General features: G+C 48.0%; 1 protein-coding gene across 1 annotated transcript in view; it reads right to left on the reverse strand.

Moving 5' to 3' along the window:
• Positions 1–21264: 21264 nt before the first annotated feature.
• The window catches only part of CXXC1 (CXXC finger protein 1), a 107406-nt gene continuing 105359 nt past the window's right edge, over positions 21265–23311 (reverse strand). Inside the window, exon 16 of the mRNA XM_078664736.1 lies at positions 21265–21587. The gene's annotated coding sequence lies outside the window, so the exon portion shown is untranslated. The remainder of the gene's footprint in view (positions 21588–23311) is intronic.

The following is a 23311-nucleotide window of genomic DNA, read 5'->3' on the forward strand; positions in this document are numbered from 1 at the left end:
TTGTTCTACATTCTGTCCATCAACTGTGTGTTTTTTGCAATTTTCACCCCGAGTGGGCTGGGGATGCTCAGACGTGAGTCCCAGGCTCTCCACATCACTGGAGTCAAGCTATCCAGGCTGAATGAAGGCTGATAGCCAGAAACCGGTCCTTGGATGCTTGATTCCGGTCTTGGAAAGACATGGCTTGGTAGTTCGGACTGGACTGTTCCCACGAGGCACAGGGTCAGAGCTGATTTGCATATAGCCAGTGTCTAACCCAGGGTGATGTGGAGTGCAAAAAAACGATGGATTTAGGCCCAGATCCTTGTACTGGGGTGAACGTATGACATTGTTCTACATTCTATCCATCAACTGTGTTTTTTGCAATTTTCACCCCGAGTGGGCTGGGGATGCTCAGACGTGAGTCCCAGGCTCTCCACATCACTGGAGTCAAGCTATCCAGGCTGAATGAAGGCTGATAGCCAGAAACCGGTCCCTGGATGCTTGATTCCGGTCTGGGAAAGACATGGCTTGGTAGTTCGGACTGGACTGTTCCCACGAGGCACAGGGTCAGAGCTGATTTGCATATAGCCAGTGTCTAACCCAGGGTGATGTGGAGTGCAAAAAAACGATGGATTTAGGCCCAGATCCTTGTACTGGGGTGAATGTATGACATTGTTCTACATTCTGTCCATCAACTGTGTTTTTTGCAATTTTCACCCCGAGTGGGCTGGGGATGCTCAGACGTGAGTCCCAGGCTCTCCACATCACTGGAGTCAAGCTATCCAGGCTGAATGAAGGCTGATAGCCAGAAACCGGTCCTTGGATGCTTGATTCCGGTCTGGGAAAGACATGGCTTGGTAGTTCGGACTGGACTGTTCCCACGAGGCACAGGGTCAGAGCTGATTTGCATATAGCCAGTGTCTAACCCAGGGTGATGTGGAGTGCAAAAAAACGATGGATTTAGGCCCAGATCCTTGTACTGGGGTGAATGTATGACATTGCTCTACATTCTGTCCATCAACTGTGTTTTTTGCTATATCCTATTATATGCTTTTGTGGTTCATTTCTAATGTGAACTGTAAGAAGGGAGGATGTGTGGTATCCAGGGTAGCAGGTTACCAAAGATGTAGTTCTAGAATGTTAGAAGCTAGAGGACTGGGGTGGGGGTGGAAGCTGTGCCCCAGCTTGCTCTCTAATAAAAGGTATGTCTTACACATTAACCCCTTCGATGCTGGAGGAGCCAAGCTCGCGAGCGTAATGGTCGCCTTTTAGCTCGGCTCCCGCAGCCCTCCGGCCTGATCATCTATCCTGTATAATATCCTGTCCGGGGACGACACATTATCGGAGAATTGGAAACGGAACATCTCGCCTGTACTCACCATTTGGCCCGGAGGTTTCGACGTGCAGCCGCTCCGAAGTTGTGCCCTCCGCAAGACCGGGGCCTCCGTGGAACCTAGACCGGGACCTAGCCTGTGGGATCCGATGACTGTCGGCCCCGGTCGAGAGAGTGAACCAATGATGAGAGCCGTTGTGCGAAAATCCCGGCGATCCTGATCCGGGCCTGCCCTGGTGACCGCGCGGCCGATGTGGGTGAGATGCACCGGGGACTGATTCTGTGAAGGGGTCCTCCCCCCGCCGCTGCTTGTCCGGCGGCCCTGGACCTCAGCGCCCGGACTCTGCTTGTTGGGGGCGCCGGTGCTGGTGTAGGCGGAGACCCGCACTGGGCGGACATCCTTTCGGCACCAGGGCTGCCATTGCTGGGAACCCCCCGGAGCTCTGTGAAGTCCTACATTTTTGAACTGTTTTTTGGGGGTCGCGGAGGGCGGCGACTGGGCTGACTTCGCGAAATGGCGGCCGACCCTCTGAAACATGACTCGCCTTGTGGCGGCGGGCTTGGATTGCCTAATTGCGCGGGGGTCCGGTCTGGTGAGCGTGAGCTTACGGTCAGAGATATCCTGGAAGCTCTGAGATCCCTGCGCGCATCCCTGGCCCCCGATGTCCCTGTGAGTCCGCCACGATCTGCCGCCATTTTGAGCAGCCGTTTCTTCTTGCCATCCTCTTGTTTCAGTGACTCCATTGTTTCGCCCCCCTCGATTGCTGCAAGTGTTGCTGCCGCTGATCGAAGTTCATTTGGTGTGTCGGTGCCTTTGGAGCTCCCTGTTTTTCGAGGTTCTGACCCCGGAGACTTAGACATTGTGCAGCGGCCCTGTTCGGCTCGGATGCCTAGAAATATTGGTGGACTGCCGCCTGCACCTGCTCCGATGGCTTCGCCTTTGTCTATTACAGAGACCCCCTCGCCTTCCCAAGCGGCGAAACTGGACTCCTGTTCTTCATCACCCGTGCTGCGATTGCTGATGTATTTACACTATTTGCTTGGACTTTTGCTCACTTGCGGACCGATTTACCCCCCATGTCTACATGGTAGTCCACATTTTTTTCGATTGTGTGCTGGTCTTGTATTGAGTAGCTCGTTTTACACTGTCATGTGCTGGGTGGGATTTGTGGTTCGGAAGGGATGGGGGTGATATTCACGACTCCTGGTTGATTATTGGTATACGACTTAGTGGCGCAGTTGTTTGTACCCATAGAGCGGTGGGAGGTCCCCTCCTCTGTAAGTTTTATGGCGCTTGATGGGGTGTCGTCCTGGTCTGTTTTTGCTGCGATTGTCTGGTTGGGCGGAGGGCGGCGGCCGACCATATTGATTTCTGCTCTTCTACTCCTCCCTCCTGTTTTCTTTATTTCTGTTTCTTTTTGTCTCGTTCTTCTCTCTTTCTTTCTTGCTATATTTCGGGTTCTGGTTTAGGGCGACAGGCACGCTGTCTGAAGGGTAGGCCATAGCCTTCTACAGGGGTGCAGGGTGGGATGGGTGGGTTGGGTTCTATTTGTTGTTTGTTTTATGGTTCTATGGCCCTTTTGTATCTCTTTATAGTAATGCCGCGTCCGTCCCTGCCTCCCGTGGTGTGTTCGGAGTGGGGTGTGTGGCGTTGTTAACCCTCCTTTTATGGTTCGGTTGCTTTTCTTCTCGATTGCTGTACCCTCGCTGGTGCTGATACTCCTGTTTTCTCCTGTACTCCCGCCACGGGACGCCTGTGTCGGCATGTCTTCTTTCTTTCGTTTTTGTGTTTCATTTCTTTTTCTCATTGTTCCGCCTTGTCCTCCTCCCCTCCCCCCTTTCCTCCCTCTTCCCCCTCTTTTCCTCGCCCCCGCCCCCCTCCCTCCTTTTTCCTAGAGGTCACTATGACGGGTTAATTTTGATGTAATGTTTATCCGATCCCTCTGTTCTGGCTTAGCTGTGGTTTGGGTGGTGGGCATGTAACGATGATAATGCTCAAGTGTCGATTATGTCTAAATTATCCTGATCTTCCTGTGTAAATTGTGTTGCCTCTCCTGTATTGCGGCCCCATACCCCCTTATTGTCGCTGAGGCTGGTTCTGGGACTTCGGACGTCTCTATATTGAAAGTGAGCCTGTCGTACGCCTTATCCCCATATTATAAAATTAACCTTTTTTGCTCCGGTGTCTTGGCCCTCTGGTTCCTAGGTATATTCTCCCCTTTTTACGATTGTATTGCCTCTGCTTCTTGCTGATTGACTCTGTAATGTTTGCCTTGGAACTTCTGATTGCTTTACGTATTGAGGCCGGCCGATTTGGTTGTAGGCCTAGACTTGTATATCCTTTTGACGCTAATAAAGGTTTAAAAAAAAAACAAAAAAAAAAAACCCCTTCGATGCTGATGACAAAGCCAGCTCGTCATCAACGTTACCTGCGGTGCGCGGATGACGAGCTGGCTTTGTCATGATCAAGCCATTTTTGAAACTCCCGCGTACAGCGGGAAACCGCGGTAGCGGTTAACTGCCGGTCTTGTCACTACAGAAGCAGCTGTCCACAGTTCGGCTCCATCAGCTGTGCTTGGCTAGTGAACTAATAACCCAAGGAAAACAGGGGTACAGCAGAAAAACGAAGGAAAATGCTACTTACCAGTATGCATCTGTTCTTGGCATGTAGGGCTGCAGAACCACACACTATTGCATTAGATCACCATTTGGTGGTGGGCCCGGATGATTACACTTTGTTGTTGTCTTAGAATAGTCTTTTGTCTGTTGGATGACTCCTCCCTTAGATCGTAGTGCGCATGGGCATCGACTCCATCTTCAGATTGTTTTCACCATTGGGCAAATGATGGAGTTGTATGATTAAATATAGAGATGACCATGTGTTGTGTATCTAAATAAGATAATACTGGAACAGACACAGGTAGCCAGGGAGGCGGGTGGGCGTGTGTGGTTCTGCAGCCCTATATGCCAAGAACAGATGCATACTGGTGAGTAGCATTTTCCGTTCGAAGGCATATGGGCTGCAGACCACACACTATTGTATAGATTGCACAGCAGTTTCTCCCTTAGCGGTGACCACCCGTGTCTGCTGCAGTAGTTTGAAATAATGTTTTGTGTACAGCCTGGCCCACACTTGCTTGTTGTTTTTCCTGCACATCTACACAGTAGTGTTTTGTAAATGTGTGCGGAGTAGACCATGTAGCTGCTTTACTGATGTCATCTAATGGTATGTTTCCTAGGAATGCCATAGATGCCCCTAATTTACGGGTAGAATAAGCCCTAGGGGGAATGGATAGAGTGTGTTTAGCTTTATGATAACACATTTCAATTGTTAATGCTTGGATCTCACTTACTCTTCTAAGTGAAGTAACAGCTACTAAAAAAGCAACTTTCCATGTAAGGAACTGTAATTCACACTTATGTAATGGTTCGAAAGGAGGACCCAGGAGTCTTGTGAGAACAACATTTAAATTCCACACTGGAGAGGGTGGTATTCTGGGAGGAATTATTCTTTTGAGTCCTTCCATAAACGCTTTAATTGCAGGTACTCTAAACAATAACAAATGTCTGTTTTGAAGATATGCTGCTATAGCAGCAAGATGTAACCTGATTGAGGAATATGCTAAGTTAGATCTTTGCAGATGTAACAGATAGCATATGATGTTTTGTATGGAAACATCTAAGGGATTGATGTTATTTGTACAATATACAACTAACCTTTTCCACTTTGCTGCATAAAATGCTCTAGTGGTAGGGCGTCTTGCTTCTTTTATGACATTCATGCAATCAGGTGGTACGTTTAGATATCCAAATTCTAAGACCTCAGGAGCCAAATCGCTAGATTGAGCTGCATTGGGTCTGGATGCATAATCTCTCCATGATTCTGTGTCAGTAGATGTGGAGAGAGTTTTAGTTTGTAATGTGGTACTACTGATCGCTCTGGAAGCGTGGTGTATCATGGTTGTCAGGCCCACGTTGGCGCTATGAGAATCAATGTGAGAGAATGTTGCTGTAGCTTGCGTACCACTAATGGAATTAGTGGGAGAGGTGGAAAAGCGTACGCAAATTTGTTTGACCAGTTCATCCATACCGCATTGCCTTTGGCTAATTGGTGTGGGTATCTGGCGGCGAAGCTTGGGCATTTGGAGATGTGGTTTGTAGCAAACAGATCTATCTCTGGTTGACCCCACTTTTGAAAAAAATGGCTGAAGAACTTGATGATGATGTTCCCATTCGTGTATCTGTTGTCTTTGACGACTTAACAGATCTGCAACTTGATTGTGAACTCCTGGTAGATGTTTTCCTAACAGAAAAATGTTCTGAGGAATGGCCCACCTCCATATGCTCTGCGCCAGCCGGGAGAGCTGTAGGGAGTGTGTTCCTCCTTGTTTTTGAATATAATACATTGCTGTCATATTGTCCGTCCGGACTAGTACAGCTTTGTTTGATAGGTAATTCTGAAACGATTTTAGAGCTAGAACATTCGCTAGTAACTCCAGATGGTTTATGTGGAGTAGTTTTTGTTGTATTGTCTATGTACCCTGTACTGTGTGATTATGTAAATGCGCTCTCCCCATCCTGTGAGAGATGCGTCTGTGGTTAGTATTATTTGTGGAACAGGTTCTATAAACGGCCAGCCCTTGGAAAGGTTTTTGGTGTTCCACCATTGCAGAGAGCGATATGTCTGGTCGTCTACCACCACCAGATCTGTTATTTGTTGCTCAGCCTGATTCCACTGACTTGCCAAGCACTCTTGTATGGGGGGCATTTGTAGTCTTGTTTATGGTACTATGAAAATACAAGATGCCATCATTCCTATTAGTTGCATGATCACTCGAGCTGGTAGTGAGTGTTGTGGCTGGAATCTTCTGATAAGATCCTGCAGAGTTTGTATTCTTGTTGGGTTGGGGTACGCTATTGCCTTGGAGGTATCTATGGTAGCACCCAGATACTGTTGAGACAGGGATTGTTGGAGATGGGACTTCTTTTGATTTACTGTGAATCTCAGTTTGTGTAGCAGGCATATTGTTTGATGCGTGTGCTGAACACATTGGTTGTATGACTTGGATTTTATTAACCCATCGTCCAGATGTGGGATGATATGAATGTTGTCCCTTCTTAAGTGTGCTGCTACTACTGCTAGACACTTTGTGAACACTCGAAGTGCTGCAGTTACTCCAAAAGGGAGTACATTGAATTGGTAGTGTTGACCTTCTAGAATGAACCTTAGGTACTTTCTGTGCGATTGATGTATGGGAATGTGGAAGTAGGCGTCCTTGAGATCTAATGTGACAAGGAAGTCTCTCTTCTTTAGCAACGGTAGAACCTGATGTAGTGTGACCATATAAAAGTGGTCTGATTGTATGTACAGGTTTAGGGGCCTTAGATCTCAAATAGGTCTGAGGGACCTGTCCTTTTTGGGTATAAGAAAGTATAGAGAATAAACTCCTGTGTTTTGGGACTGGTTCTATTGCATTCTTTTGCAGTAGAGATTCTACCTCTTGTCTTAACAGTATGAGATGTTCTTGTGACATGGGACGTTGTCTGGGTGGTATTGTTGGAGGAGTGGAAGTGAGCTCCAGGCAATAACCTGACTGAATTATTTATCTTACCCACCTGTCTGTGGTGATGGAGTTCCAGACAGGTATGAACTGTTGTAACAGGAGTGGAATGGTCTGGGGGGGATGGAAGGGAAGTCACTGTTTGGGAGTAGAGGTGTTGCGATTGTTGTTTCCTCTACCTCTGCCCTTATTGTTGATTCCTCTATAACCTCCTCTATAATATATTTTACTGGGCGAGGTTTGGTTGGGCGCTTTAAACTAAGAGGAGGTATTGTCGGTTTGGAAACCCTTAGAGGTGCCCCTATATGAGGAGCGGCGAAAGGAAGGTCTATGGGCTTGGGTTTGTAAAGCTCCCATGGATTTTGCCGTGTCTGTATCTTTTTTCATCTTTTCTAGTGCACTATCAACTGATGGATCGAAAAGATGTTGTTTGTCAAATGGCGGGTTTAAGATACTGGGTTGCACTTCTGGTTTAAACCCAGAGATGCGTAACCATGCATGTCTATGCAACAATACACATGTATTTATTGCTCTAGAAGCTGTGTCTGTCTAGTGCACATCTTATGGAGGTATGTGTAATAACCTTGCCTTCCTGTATTAGGTCAGAAGCCCTGATTTTATATTGTTCTGGCAAGTGTTGCATGAGTGACTAACTCATCATAATGAGCTCTAGCATATCTTGCTAACAAAGCTTGAGTGTTAGCAATCCTCCAGACATTGGCTGCTTGTAAAATGGTGCGTTTTCCTGAAGCATCTAAAAGCTTAGACTCTTTGTCAGGGGTGGAGCATCCCCTGTTGTCTGCGAGTTAGCTCTTTTTCTCGCATTTGACACTACTAGTGAGTCCAATGGAAACTCCTTTAATGTATGCTGGATCAGTTGGAGCTGCTTTGGACTTCTTTTCTAGTCTGGGGTTAATTACCCTGTCTCTGACTGGGTCTTTAAATATTTCAGGTGCATGTCTTACCACTCCACTAAGTATTGGAAGTGTGGTTGTGGTCTTATGTGACAACATTAATGTGTCCATTAGGAAGTCTTCTTCCATTGTATCTGTGTGTAAGTCTACTCCATGGAAAGTGGCTGCGCTATGAATGAGCTGCGTAAACCCAATAGTGTCATCTGGGGAGATGGTCTAGATGGGTATACATCATCTTGTAGCAGATTTGGTGCATCTGGTGCATTATAATCTTCCCATGGGTCACCTGATGCCCCAGGAATATCATCTGGGTCATTAATGTCATCCATGTGTGATGTTCACTCTCTATGTCTTGCGAGTAGCTATCCCCATCATCCTCATCTTGTGGTATAAGACTATGTGTACTAGATGGTGCATGTACAGGAGAAATATCTACTGGTACGTCTACTTCTGGTGAAGGAATCATCATTGGTGAAGTTTGAGCATGCTTTTTTAGAGGAACTGGCGATGCTTTAGGATAGTCCGTTTTCCTCTTTTCAGGCACTGAAGTGATATGTCCAGTCTTTGGATTAATATGAAGAGTCTTTTGGTTTGGATCAGGTTTAAAAAGCTCTTCTACTGGCAAATCTTTTTTTGGCGCCAATTTACTTGGTTTGGGGCCGAAATGCTTTTCTTTAACAGTGTCTATTGTCTTTGGAGCAGGCTTTGGTTTTGGTTCCGAAGACTTTTTCCTAGGATCCGCGCTCTTTGGATCCGGAGTTTTTGTTCCCGGAGGTGGTTTAGACTCATCTACCTTCGGAGCCGGAGTATGTTTCGGTACCGGAACCATCTTCGGGTCCACTTTTCTCGGAACCGAGATGATTTTTTGGTTCGGTAGCTTTGGGTACCTCTTTCAGTGCCGAAGCACAAGTTACTTACCTTCGGTAACGATATATCTGTAAGAAACAGTAGTTGGTATTAGATTTCTTACCTTAGAATATCCCCAGGTGTCAGACTGGATCCGGAAAATTTTGCGTAGCAGTACCCCTGCACGTCGGTAGGCGTCGTCTGCGGCTCCGGGTCTGTCGTCGTTGGCGCCAGGATGACGTCGGAGTACTTAGACGCCGCCCTCGCGCGTGGACGTCAGTTCTTATACACAGCTTTTCCGCGCCAGAAACGCAGAGCCATGATAAAAACCAACACTGGTGCCATAAAAACTAGGGCCCTGAAAGGGGATGACCTTAACCCGAGGATGGTTGGGGCGGTAAGGAATCTAATAGTAACTACTGTTTATTACAGATATATCGTCACCGAAGGTAAGTAACTTGTGCATCTGAAAGAAACAGGTTAGTATTAGATTCTTACCTTAGAATAGATACCCCAGCAATACCAACCACGGTGGTGGGTTTGCGAACCAATGATCTCACCAGAAAGTCCTGGAGAACGGAACGGCCGAAAAAGCCATCTCTCTGGACTTGGATGTCCAGGCAGTAGTGTCTTGCAAACATGTGCAGCGAGGCCCACGTAGCTGCCTGACAGATGTCCTGCAAGGGGACTCCCCGACCCAGGGCAGTAGTAGCCGCCGTGGCCCGAATGGAATGGGCACGTAGCCCCACAGGAGGCTCCTTTTTAACCAGAGTAACAAGCCTTGATGCACAAGGCGACCCATCGAGAAATGGTCAGTTTGTGTACCGCCCATCCTTTCTTAGCACCCACATAACCAACAAAGAGTTGGTCATCCACCCGGAACTGGCGTATGCGATCCAGATAATATGAGAGCGCACGTTTTGGGTCCAGACGGTAGAGCCTCTCTTCCTCTTTCGAGGGATGCGGAGGCAGAAAGAAGGGGGGCAAGGTGATGGCCTGCCCGATGTGGAAGGCTGTGACTACCTTGGGCAGGAAAGAGGGCCCCGTCCGCAACACAACTTTGTCCAGATGGACAGAAAGGAAGAGAGGTTGAGAAGAAAGAGCCTGGAGCGCACTCACTCTCCTGGCAGAGGTGATGGCAACCAGGAATGCAGTCTTAAGAGTAAGGAGACGAAGAGGACAGTTATGAAGTGGCTCGAAGGGAGCGCACATCAGATAAGTCAGAACAAGGTTCAAGTCCCACTGAGGCATCACGAAAGGAACAGGAGAAAACATATGAGTGATGCCCTTCAAAAACCTATTTACAACCGGGGACTTGAACAAAGAGGGCTGATCAGGGAGCCTTAAGAAGGCGGAAATGGCAGAGTGGTAGCCCTTTAGAGTGCCCAGAGCAAACCCCTGCTGGGCAAGAGAAAGAGGAGAACCTCTGAAAGAGGGGCAGAAAGGGGATCCACAGCCTTTGCTGTGCACCATGCCATAAATTTGTTCCACCTGCAGGCGTTTATAGACTTCAGGAGGCAAGTCAAATGGCCTCAACTGCCGCCGCTCAATATCCACGATCGACTGACATGCTGAGAAGCTCGGGATACCAGTATCTTCGTGCCCAGTCCGGAGCCACAAGGATGACTTGGGCCCGGTCACGCCTGATCTTCTTCAGCACTCTGGGCAGAAGTGGTATAGGCGAAAAGGCGTACAACAGACCGCAACTCCACTCGCGACGAAAAGCGTCTCCGAGCGAGTGCCGCCTTGGAAATTCCAATGCACAGACTGATGACATTGCGCGTTCTCTTCTGTGGCGAATAGATCTAACTAAGGCTCTCCCCACTGCTGAAAGAGCCTTGCGCCACGTCCAAGTTCAGACGCCATTCGTGATCCATCATACACCGACGGCTGAGTTCGTCCGCCCTGGCATTCAGGGAACCTGCCAGGTGTTGAACCACCAGGGTCACGCCCTGATGTTCCAGCCACTGCCAGAGGTGCAGAGCCTCCTGGCAAAGGGTCCACGACCCCACCCGCCCTGTTTGTTGTAGTACCACATGGCGGTGGTGTTGTCCGTGAACACCTGCACTACAGTCCCCCGGACAGAGGGGAGGAGTGCCTTCAGTGCAAGCCGGATCGCCCGCAGCTCCAGAAGGTTGATGTGGGGCCGGGACTCCGCCAGAGACCAGAGGCCTCTGATCTCCGCCGCTCCCATGTGGCCCCCCCAGCCCTGGAGGGACGCGTCCGTCACAACTACGTGCTCCGGTTGGGGTAGGGAGAGGGATCTGCTGCTGACCCAATCGCGGTCAGTGAACCACCACTGCAACTGTCTTGCAGTGCCCTCCGAGATCAAGACATGGTCAGACAAGTTGCCCTGATGCTGGGCCCACTGAAACTGCAGGTCCCACTGCAGAGCTCGCATCCGCCACCTGGTGTGATGCACCAGAAGGAAGCAGGAGGTCATCAGCCCCTGAAGCCGCAGCGTCAACCTGACCGAGACTCGGGATAAAGGCTGAAAGATCAGAATCAGAGCCTGAATATCCCGAACCCGCTGTTCGGGAGGATAAACCCGAAACTGCGCCGAGTCTAGAACCGCTCCGATGGAGAACCCCAGCTGGTGCAGGAGATCTGCCGTAGTCTGGAGGTGGCTGACGACTGTCGAGCCCACCTTCAACAACCAGTCGTCGAGGTAGGGGAAGACTGAAACCCCTAACCTGCGCAGATGAGCTGCGACCACCGCCATCACTTTCGTGAACACCCGTGGGGCGCTGGTAAGGCCGAAGTGGAGCATGGTAAACTGAAAGTGCTCGTGGCCTACCGTGAACCGCAGGTAACGCCGGTGGGCCGGCAGGACGGGGATGTGGAAATAAGCGTCCTGCAAGTCCAACGCTACCATCCAGTCTCCTGGGTCTAGGGTAGCTAAGACCTGAGCCAAAGTCAGCATCTTGAACTTCTCCTTCCGGAGGAAGCCGTTGACGTTCCGGAGGTCCAAGATAGGGCGTAGGCCCCCTTTGCCCTTCTTGGGAACCAGAAAGTAGTGGGAGTAACAACCACACCCTACTTCTGGCCCAGGAACGCGCTCGATTGCCCCCTTGGCCAAAAGGGCCGTAACTTCCTCCTGCAGAAGTTGCAAGTGATCCCCCGACGCGCGGTGGTACTGCGGTGGCATGGCTGGAGGGGTCGCCTCGAAGGGGAGGGAGTAGCCCCTTCGGACGATTTGCAGCACCTACCTGTCCGATGTGATGGAGCGCCAGTGGAGGAGGTGATGGCGAACCCTGCCCCCCACTGGCATCAAATGGGCCTGAAAGCTCGGACTAGGAAGGCTTTGAGGCGGATGCTGCGGGGGTGGATGTGGACAGGCCGCGCCTTTGTCCCCTGTTACTGCCGCGACGGTAACCACGTCCGCCACCGCGCTGAATGTTAGTCTGCGGCCCGTGGCTGGCAGGACGTGTGGGAGCACCCCTTCCGTGGCCACAAAAGGAGCGCTGGGCAGAAGATTGCTGGCGCGGGCCGACAGGCCCAAGGACTTGGCCGTAGCCCTGGAGTCCTTAAAGCATTTGAACGAATGATCTGCCTTGCCACCGAAGAGGTGGCTGCCATCGAACGGCATGTCCATAAGGGTGTTCATCGGCCGAAAAGTTGGCGGACCACAGCCAGGCGTGGCGGCGAACCGCCACAGACGTTGAAATCACTCTTCCTAGCGAGTCCGTGGTATCCAGTCCACATCTGATAGAGTACCGCGCTGGATCCCTTCCCTCTGCAAGGGCTTGAGCGAGTTTCGCCCGGGCTCCCTCCGGGCATTCAGGCAGCACGGCCGCAACCGTATCCCACAGGGAGTGGGTGTAATGGCCCAAGAGCCACGCGGTGTTGATTGACTGCAACTCCAAACTAAGAGAGGAGAACATCTTCTTTCCGAACTGTTCATACCTCTTGGATTCCCGATGTGGTGGTGCCGTCCGGAATGCGGATTGGGAGGTAGAGGCCTGGATAACCAGACTCTCGGGGGTGGGGTGGGTGGACAAGAAACTAGGGTCGCCCGGAGCTGGGCGGTGGCGCCTAGCGACGTTCCTATCTACAGGAGGGCCTGTAATGGGCCTGGACCAAGTGCCCAACAGGACGTCTGTGAGAGCCTCATTAAATGGCAGTAGAGGCTCTGGGGAGCTTACCTGCGGTTTAAGAAACTTTGTGAGGATGTTGGACATCACTGTTGCGACGGGGAGCTCAAGAGCCAAGGACATGGCTGCCCTCATCAGCATCACACTATAAGCTGCCCCCTCCTCCGTAGCCACGGTAGGAGGGGAGACAATACCAGTGTCTGGGGAGGTATCCAGGCCACTGTCTTCCCCTCGTTCCTGTGTCCAGTCTTCATATGACTTGCACTCATGTGCTAGGGGGTCCTCAGACCCCCCCAGTCTCCCTCGTCGTCCATGAAATTCAGGGATAAAGGATGGACCCAGATCCTCGAATAATTGCTCTTCGGCCGGCGCCGAATGCGGCGTCGAGCGACGCCGGATCTGGACCGAGGGTTGGACCAGGGACGGCGGCGTCCGAGGACGGCGCCAGGGGTGACACCCTAGGCAGACCCCCCAGGATATAGCGGCATGGATTGGCAAATTTAGCGGCACAAAAATGAAAATTTAGCGGCACAAAAATGGAAATTTAGCGGCATTTAGCGGCATTTTATTTTGTGGTTTTTGCAACACCAAACACAGATATCTTACTGTTTGAGTTATTTGACAACATGGAGCTATGTACATTTTGTTTATTTACAATTCAGCCAATTTGTTTTAGTTAAAAGGCATGTTAGTCTTGGCCACGTACGGTAAGTTCTTCCGTGTTCCAAAGAAATGTGTGCTAAATTTACAAGGATAGGCAGACATTTTCTTGGGTCATTTCATTAACAGCATACATCAATCCTTCTTTGTATAATTCAATTACAAAACATCAATAAAAATCGCATTTCAAAACTCACAAGTCAAGTGCCCCAGCAATTCGAGTCCCTGAAACAGCAGAAGCAGTCGCTGCATCATTGCATATTGTAAATTAAGCATTCAGAAATTATATTGTCACTTTAAAAGAAATGGTAAGGAACTGGCAGCAGGTTATTAATGTTTTATGTTTGATTGAAAGTTTGAGGGTGTAGGTTTCACAAATTGTGAAACCTACACCCTCAAACTTTCAATCAAACATAAAACATTGTGACAATGCGCAACATTAAAAAAGTCTGCCTTTCTGCCTGTAATTTCGTTTCCCCCGTCTCTCTGCCTTTGTGTAAAGTGCTAGAAAGCCAACTAGTTTCTTTACTTTGTGAATGATTGAATCAATCATTCACAAAGTAAAGAAACTAGTTGGCTTTCTAGCACTTTAGAACAGCAGCAAAGCCATATCTTTTTTTCTAAAAATGAGGCCAAAGACTACAACTGTCACAAGTAATGTAAAACGAGGCGCACAGATAAATATATACAGTATTCTGAATGGTAACACACACTGCAGAGCAGAGATAGCCAAAAGCGTGGGAGTACAAGTGTTAATTCGGACAGACAGAGTAAGATAAATAGAAAGCCATAGTCGTTTACACAAAAAGTAAACATGTACTTTGTCTGTATGTTACATAAATTGCAATGGAAAATAACTCGGCCTTAACAAACCCCAGCGCACCGAGCCTTACAGCCAGCATGGAAATAACACTGCCGAGTCACATAATTTATGTGACTCGGCAGTGTTATTTCCATGCTGGCTGTAAGGCTCGGTGTGCTGGGGAATACATGATAAAGACGGGAATACATGATAAAGACGGAAAACGGGAGTTGAGCCTGGATGATTTGCCTGGATGATTTACACGCAGCCCTGGCCGGGGGCCGGTCGGCCACATCTCCACGGCTACCCTCCCGCCCGGGCAGCACTCTCCCTCTCCCCTATGTGCGGGCCCCCACCAGCGGGACGGACGTACCTGTGTTCTGCTCCGCCGAGCCCTGGAATCTTCGTGTGTGTCTGGTCTTCGTCTTCTCCCTCGCTCGGCCGCCGACCTCCTGACCTCCTCGCCGCACTCGCCCGCAATATCCCAATCCTCTTCTTCGCCGCAATGAGAACAAATGGGTGCCTCGCTCCTCCTTTTATGCGGAAACGGGCGGAAAGACGGCGAACGGGCAGAAACGCCAAATTTCGCGGGCTTTTTGCAAATATCGCGGCATTTCCCGCGATCGGCCGATTTCGCGATTTTTTTGCAAATCGCGAAATCGCGATAAGCTGGAGGGTCTGCCTAGGGGTCAACGCCGACGGGGTCGTAAAGTCGACCAGGATCTGGAACCGGATCCAGTGGGGCCTTGCGGCATCGGGACCGAAGTCGCCGACGGCACCGGGGCCGAAGCACCCGGCCCGCTTGGGCTCCCAGTCGGGTCCGCTGGGCCCGAAGGCGCCGCGGAACCCGACGGAGGAGAGAACGACCTCATGGCCATGAGGAAGGCATCGATCTCCTCCGGCGTCGCGATCTGCCCAGGGACCGGCAGGTATGGAGCAGGCCCCGACGCCTGCGGCTCCGGCGGAGCCGCGTAGGCGGTGTCACCCGAACCCCTGGCCGCATCACGCGACCGTCGGGGGGGGGGGGGGCAGAGTCAGAAGAGCGATGTCGCCTCTTCGACTTCTTGTGCCTTTTACCTGAGGACTTGGACCCCGACGAGTGGTGTCGACTCGCCGAGCTGTGATGACTCCGGCCTCGCGACCGGTCCCTCGACCTCCTTCCGGACCGGGACCTCGAGGGGTGCGGGCTGACTGCCGGAGCTCGAGGCGCTTGTGGGACCGCTCCCGCAAAGCCTTCGACGTCAAGGCCCGGCAGTCGGGGCACGACTTGTCATCAAGGTCGGGCCCCAGGCAATGTAGGCACCGGCGGTGGGGGTCGGTAACCGACATCAGTCGGTTGCAGTCGGCACAGGACTTGAACCCGGGCATCCCTACCGGCACCAATGGAGTCGTAGACTCGAAAAGGAACCAAAAAGGATCTAAAAAGCTTAGTCAAAAAGTGACTAAAGGGTACCACTTTCTCCGGACCTGCGCTTGCTGGCGCGGAAAAAAGAACGGACGTCAATGCGCGAGGGCGGCGTCTAAGTACTCCGACGACGTCATGCTGACGCCGGACGCGGAGCCGCAGACGACGCCTACCGACGCGCAGGGGTACTGTTAAGCAAAATTTTCCAGATCCAGTCTGACTCCTGGGGATATTCTAAGGTAAGGAATCTAATACTAACCTGTTTCTTTAAGATCTTGCTTTCGGTTCGACCACTTTGGGTACCGAAGGATGCTTTGGTGCCGGTGTTAATTTTGGCTCAAGGACCTTCTGCTTTTCGGGACCGACAGACTGACTCGAGCCAGAGTCGACTGGAGGCATTTTTATATTCTTCGGTGCCGAGCCAGAAGGCGGGGCGTCGAAGGATTTTGGTTGGTGTGCACCTGGACCCGAAGGAGGAGGTGGAACCGAAGCCTGTCCCGGTATGGTGGGGTGAACAGGGTCGACGTCAGTACTCACGACCTGTTGACCAGCTGGAAGATAGTCATCTTCGGATTGATCCTCGGCTCCAGAAGCTGAATCCTCTGCTTCGGAAGCGAGGTTTTCGTGCTGCTGTTCTTCGGCATCTACTTCAATTGGAGCCTCGTCTATGATGAGGTCTGGTGTCGATGAAGATGACTGCGCCATTACTCTTCGAGCTTGACTGTCCCCGATGGTTTTCTTGGACTGGAAGGAAGCGCAGGCCTCACAGTCTCGACTCTCGTGCTCTGGAGATAAGCAGAGATGGCAAACCTCATGAAGATCGGTGTGAGGGAATTTGTGTCCACACCGAGGGCACTTCTTGAAAGTTGTTCTTTCCATGAGCCAAAGGCCCAATGGCGCAGTTGGGCTCGACAACCCCGACGAATGCTGGAATCGAGAAGTGAAGCCTCTCTTCGACGCTAGTAACCGGAATCAATGTCGACGACAATGCAGATGGTATTTTGATTGATTTATGGATTCGAAAAGAGATCGGTAACGGGACCGATCGATGAACACGTTGGCGGAAAAAAACAATCTGAAGATCGAGTCGATGGCCATGCGCACTACGATCTAAGGGAGGAGTCATCCAACAGACACTTCCAAGACTACAACAAAGTGTAATCATCCGGGCCCATCACCAGATGGTGATCTAATGCAATAGTGTGTGGTCTGCAGCCCATATGCCTCGAACATATTGTTTGGTTAGCTGGTGAAACAATGTTGGAATGCACTCTGCTCCAACTGTCATGAAGGTCATCTGAGTGAAAACGTAAAACAGGACATGTGTCTCAAACTGTGACAGCATTTTAATTGGCTGTTAGAGTGGACAGATTATCAAAGCCATTAACGGTCGGTCTTACCTTTTCAGTTTTGCCTCAGGGTATTTACAGTAAATAAGTACGCAAAGGGCAACTCAAGCAGAGACAATGGGACTGCAAAACAATTCTTAAAGTGCTACTCACAATGGTTGTAACTTTGTGTAAGTTTCTGAAAATCTTTGCGACAACTTCCAGTAAGAACTGATTTGTTTACCTGCACATGTTTTGCAAAAATCACGATGGAAGGATTAAAATTCAGTCTAGTACTTTAACCTCGTGTACGATAATCAAATGAACACTGTTCGGTGCTTAAGATTACACAAATAACAGCTGGAACAAATGTATACATATCCATTACCGTAGTACAATAAATATACTGGACTTCACTAAGGTCAAGGATAAGAAAAGGACGGGCATTTAATCCGCCTTTATGCATTTTACTGACGAAAACATGAATCGTGTCACGAATATCTGAAAAGGGCATCATGACCTGTGTAGCAATACCTTGTTCTCTTCAATGAATGTGAGAACAATTTTAAATCCATCTTCCATCAATTCCGAACAACACTACGAAAGAAGAAGCATGCAAAAAGAAAGAAAAAAAAAGGACGCAAGAACAGTGGAGGGCGAGGGGGCAGCGCAGGGGGCAGGATTACAAATGCCACGGGAGAAGGGAGCAATAGGAGAGCGGCGGAAGCATCAGAGAGCAGACAATGCATGGGGGAAGGGGAGCAACACGGTGGGTGGAGGGAAGGGAAGCAAACTAACAGGGAGAGTAACATGGAGCAAGCTGGTGGCTGCGCTCGTGCACGTGTATGTGACCGCAAGCGTAGGCCAGCTGAAGCCTGGAGAAGCACTTTTAAAAGCACACTACAAAATGTCTCGCAGAGCAGCGCATGCGCTGACTCAGCGAGACCTATAAATGGTGAAATAAAGAAGTAATACCATTACAAAATGTGCCGCATTATGCACATAATTTGCCTTTTCGTGCTGCATAATTTCCTCAACCCTACTGCATAATTTGCCACTTTCCTGCCGCATAATTCCAGTGGACCTGTATATAGGTCATGTGCTCTGCATGCTAGACAGGATTAGGATTTCAATGGGTGAGCAAATAGTCACTGGTTGTTTGGTTCTTCAGTGCCAGGAGAGCTTTTTGACTAATCGTGCAACAGTGGCATTAGACTCTCCCTTTTGTTTTAATACTCTTCACGGTAGTAGCAGTGATGCATGTTACAGGGTCTGGCAGGATGGTGTTGCCAGTAGAGTGAACCTGTACAGCAGATGTTGAAATCTTATGTTGTGATTTACTCCTGCATTTATATACCTGACATACTGTAACAGTATTGGAAATAATGTACAACGTAACTGGAAACCAATAAAAAAAGACTTTTAAAATTAAACAGATGTCAACATCCTTTTGTCTTGGCTTTATGTTTACAGGGATTCTTCCTTGGTTTATCAATGGTTGGAGTGATGGTCGCTAGATGGCCTTCGTAGGCTCATGACTTCATAAGTTGCTGGTGCGCTGCGTCTTTGGTTTGTGCATTCATATCTTTTTACACAGATTCCATGGTTCACTAGATACTAGAGACTGTGTCTGTAATTTTGCTCTAGGAAGTTTAGTGTAGATACTCAGTTGGCGCATGCGTGCAGTTTACTCTTGATTCTTCCGATGGACTTTTGTCAGGTTGTGGTCACCTCGCGTCAGTAGCTTGCTTGTGGTAGTAGAAGCACTCACTGTCAGTAGTATAAGTCTTTTCAAGAATGCCTTTAAGTCCTGCTCCCAATTGATCGTTGTTTTTTACCGTGAACGGTCGTCATGTTCGCCAGGGTGAATCGGCAGGCAACACTCCTTTACATTCCTTCTTTTTGGTACTCTGGGATGCACCTTCTCACCCATGCTGGAGAGAATTCCAGTACCTCAAGTCTCTTCTCTTTCTTCTGGTGCTCCAGAAACTGAAGGTTTTTTTCCCATCACTGTGAGTCATCAAGTGGAAGAAGATGGTGGCGGAAATAGAAGCCCAGGTTCACCTGGGTCCAAGCCCGGGGTGGGCAGGTCGAAATATGTGAAGGAAACCAGTGTTCAGTTATTGTCGAATGTTCCATCGAAGGTTATGAATCAGGGCGCTGGTAAGCATCACAGTAGTAATCAAAGCTTCAGTGGCAGAGCTCCGAGGTCGACATCCGAAACCCGATGGCGGAAAAAAACAATCCAACAAAGGAACCAATAAACATGTGCAGTATAAACTATAGGTAAAGTCACATTACCTCATTACTCAAAAGACTTCTCATAAGAAAAACAAGTTGCAAACGCCCGAGCCCAACATTAGATAGCAGGAGTATGCTAAGCATATGCATATATGGCCAACACATGCTACAAATAGTATCTTTTACATTACGCTTTAAACATTCTGGAGTATGAGACTCCAATGCAGCCTCATCGGGGACAAGGCCCCATGTCGGAGGATTGTACGCGGCATGCCTCTGAGCCCCAGAGAAGCACATCCGACCTCAAAGTCGGAAGTGAACAATCTAACCATGGAGTCGATGCCTATGCACATTGCCAACTAAGGGATGAGTTACTACACCTCATTACTTGAAAGACTTCTTCAAACAAAACCAAGTTGTACACATTCAAGACCAACAATAGATGGCAGGAGTACGCAGAGCATGCTTATCTAGAGCTACACATGCCATGAACATATATTTAGCAGAAGGAATCTCTTGTATTCAAAGCTCTAGAAGAAAACATAAAAGTGAAAGAGCTATAAACCAGGGTTGTCAATTTTGTAGTTTCTGCCATAGATTCATGCCAGCTCACATGTATACAGATGTTGTCATCCTTATTTCCACAGGGAATGGTCTCTTCTGTTTTCTGTGGTGGGGCTGTCCTTTTCTTTATTGAAATATAGGTTTCAGAAGATATTTCATACAGCTTATTGACTCATATCAGCACATGCCAAGAGATTCTTGATTGTATGTTCTGTGGTATCTGATGCTCTGACTGAAGATTACAGACTTCTTTGTGTTAGTGGGAGAAAAACCACAGCCGTGCAGATATACAGGCATATGGGTAATTTGTAAAGGTCTTTTATGGCCATCGTCTTTCCTGAATGCAGGTTTGCCAAGGAAAGAACGTGCAAGTGTTGAAAGGTGAGTTTTGTGTAAGGATACAAGTTTGCATGAAACTACCCTAGTGAGACATTCATGCCAGTGCAGGTGTGGAATAGATCAACTGTGTCTCCAAAAGAACTAGTGAGCTATGCTCTTGGTTCATAAACTCTTAATTGACGTCAAAAAGAAAGGGGTTGCTTATTGTGAAGTCATTCCACAGCCCACGGGAATCCCAGTAACCCCGGCAAAGTTTACATCCTTGAGCACGAAACTTTGTATGAGGATGAATAAAAAAAAGTAAAAAAATGAGTTCAGTGGGTTTGGCTTCATTCGGAACTCACCAAGAATCTCTAACCTACGAAGAGATAATTGGTGGTTTTATTGACTAAAGTTCATCTGGTGTCCATGGAGAAATCCACAACATAAGTGGAGCTTCATGCATACTTCTCTTGGATTTTGAGTATTTGTAAACATAAGCTAATAAATGGAAATCAAAAATGGAAATCTACAGTGCTTAGCTCTCAGTATTTTTGTGACTTATACCTTTTGTCTTCTTACCAGCGCTTTTGCTATACCAAATACTAGAGAACTTGGATGCAGGGTCAGTACCAGTAATAAGTGGCATATTAAAGTACATTTACAGAGAATGAGAAAAGCTACCACTTAACTTATTTTGTTAGGTAAATTGCTATTTGTCCCTCTTACATTGCATTATGCTAAGAGAAAGTGAAATGCAGAAGTTCATTCAAGCATTTATCACGAGACAGCAGCAGTGTGAGCTATAACTGCATCCAATAAACACTTCATGTGTGACCTTTTGCCTCTGCAGATAAGTAACCAGCAATTAATTCACTGTGGCCCATCAAGAGTGTCCTCTATGAAAGGAACCCCTATGTTGAAAGGTTTGTAGTGCACCCTTAGCCATGGTGGTATCAGTGCATGTTTTTTCTTTTTCCCAACATTTCCTCTACCTGTGGCCCGAGCAAAGGTTTGCCATCGAATTAGGTTCTCTCTTCAACAACTGTTCCAGGTTCAATTTAAACATTAGTGATCAATCTTTTTTTTTTAAAATAATAACTACATCTGCACAAATGTGTCATGGTGATTCGGAGGCACTGTCATCTTATTCTAATATTGCTTCTGTACCTTTCTACGCGGCTCAGTTCAACGTCAGTTAAGGGACACATACAAATTCAGAGTGCATCTTTTTATATCTCAAACAAATATATACAAGAATGGCAAGTATAAATGCACATCATTGACTTTATCTCCAGTTATTTACAAGAACGACCAATGTCAATATACATCTGCTATGCTTTCTCTTCTAAGGAAACATTTAACAGGGAGGAAGGAATACGAGCAAACATTTCTTGGAATGGTATTTTCATTTACAACCACTTGGAAATTCCAGCCACCTCAGAAAAATAAATTTGCTCTGGTTTGTTCAAGAGGTGAGGAACTTAAAGGTCTGCAAAACGTTGAATTAAGAACTCACGAAAGATACTGCTTCCAACACTGTGAAAACAAGAGGAAAAAATGCATATTAGAGAACGCTGTCGGAGGACTTGCATCCATGCAAATTACCACATTTCCTAATAGTTCAGGTCAGGTAAGCAGTGGTGGTGAATTATAGGACACACTGTCTCAAGCATTCTTTAGTTAGTATTTCATTTCGTATCACGAGAATTTCCATTTTACCAGCATCATTAGTGGACTACAATTTCAAGACATGAGGCTAGGTGTCAACAGTTTTGAAGCACTAAAGAAATGCACCTGGAAGCCCTTTTCGGGAAATGATTTGAGTCTCGACTCATGACCCAAATTCCCTGTTTGTTCTACAAGAAGGGAAAATGTAGTGCAAAAGGCTCTCCTTCTCAGAGCCTCCAGAAATACTGCATTAAATAAAATTTTGTATTGCAAAGATGACTTGTACATTTTACTGTTTTGAAGCACTTCATTCATAGAACTCTTGAAATCATTATAAACAGTCAATCTTATCAAATGGGTTAGCCACCTTTAGAATTTCTAAATGCTTTATCCTACGCTAGTCTCAAATTTGATCTCACAGAAAAGCGGTCTACTGTTAGTGGCAAAAAACGTCTTTGCCCTGGATTCTGTGGGCCATCTCTTCTCTGAAAATAACAAAAAAGTGATGAATGGACTGCCTGAATTAATGTCAACTATTGATACTTTGGGTGCCTTCGATGTTTTTTTCTCGCTGTGCCATTGTAGGCAGAAACCAACTGTATGGCAAAAAAACCTGAACCGTATCTACAACTGCTTGAGGTTGCACTCAGAGGAGATCTAGCCCTGCTTTTGTGACTGAACCATTCATTTTGGGGCAGGGTGAAGACTAATATTCATACAGTTGGTCTCCTGCTGTAATCACAGAGAGCAAAACAGGTGGTTGAGTAGTACTACCAGTGGTTCAGATTAAACTAAGCCTTTTGTTCCTCACATTTTTATTTAGTCAGTGCCACAGTAAAACCCATCTTACCTGTCACACTTATTTCTTTCTACCGCCTCCTATTCAACATTCTGTACCACTTTCCGAGTCATCTGAAAGGGCGGGAATTAAGAAATCTTGCTTACCTCTCTCCAATTAGTTCTTAATTGTAAAAAGTAAAGTAAAGTCCACATTTGTAAAGCGCACAATCACCCGTAAGGGTCTCTAGGCGCTGGGGGCCGTCGGGAAGATTAAGCGAGCTATTGCCCAGAGTCACATGGTGCTGGGCTAACCTGCCGCCGGAGCCGGAGATCGAACCGTGGTCCCCAGATTCCAGCGTCAGTCGCCCTGGCCGCGGCGCCACACCTCTTCCACATGCCGGCATACTTGCAGGGGTTATTTGTTTTTTAAACTTGCCTCACATCAGCATTATTTGGAAAGCCAATCAGGCAAGTTAAGCCCTTCCTGATTTATGTCCATTTACATTCACCTCGTGTGAAAAACGCCTGCTTCATTATGGCACACAAACGTGGCCATAGGAAGGGTCAAGGGAATGAAAAGGACTTTTCCATCAATCCTGCTGCATGAGGTGAAATGATGTTCTGCAGCTCTAAAACTAAATTATAAAAACAACCACCTCAGAGTGTGAACTGTTTTGGGAGTTCTAGTTCAAACAAGTTACTGGGTTCCAATTGAGTCCTTTATAATTTTGGTGTCCTATGGTCACCATACTATTAAACCTAAAACTAGCAGCAGGTGCATCTCTTTAGCACCAACCCTGTAACTATAATGA

This window comes from Lissotriton helveticus, chromosome 10, assembly GCF_964261635.1.
Source record: "Lissotriton helveticus chromosome 10, aLisHel1.1, whole genome shotgun sequence".
Taxonomy (NCBI): domain Eukaryota; kingdom Metazoa; phylum Chordata; class Amphibia; order Caudata; family Salamandridae; genus Lissotriton; species Lissotriton helveticus.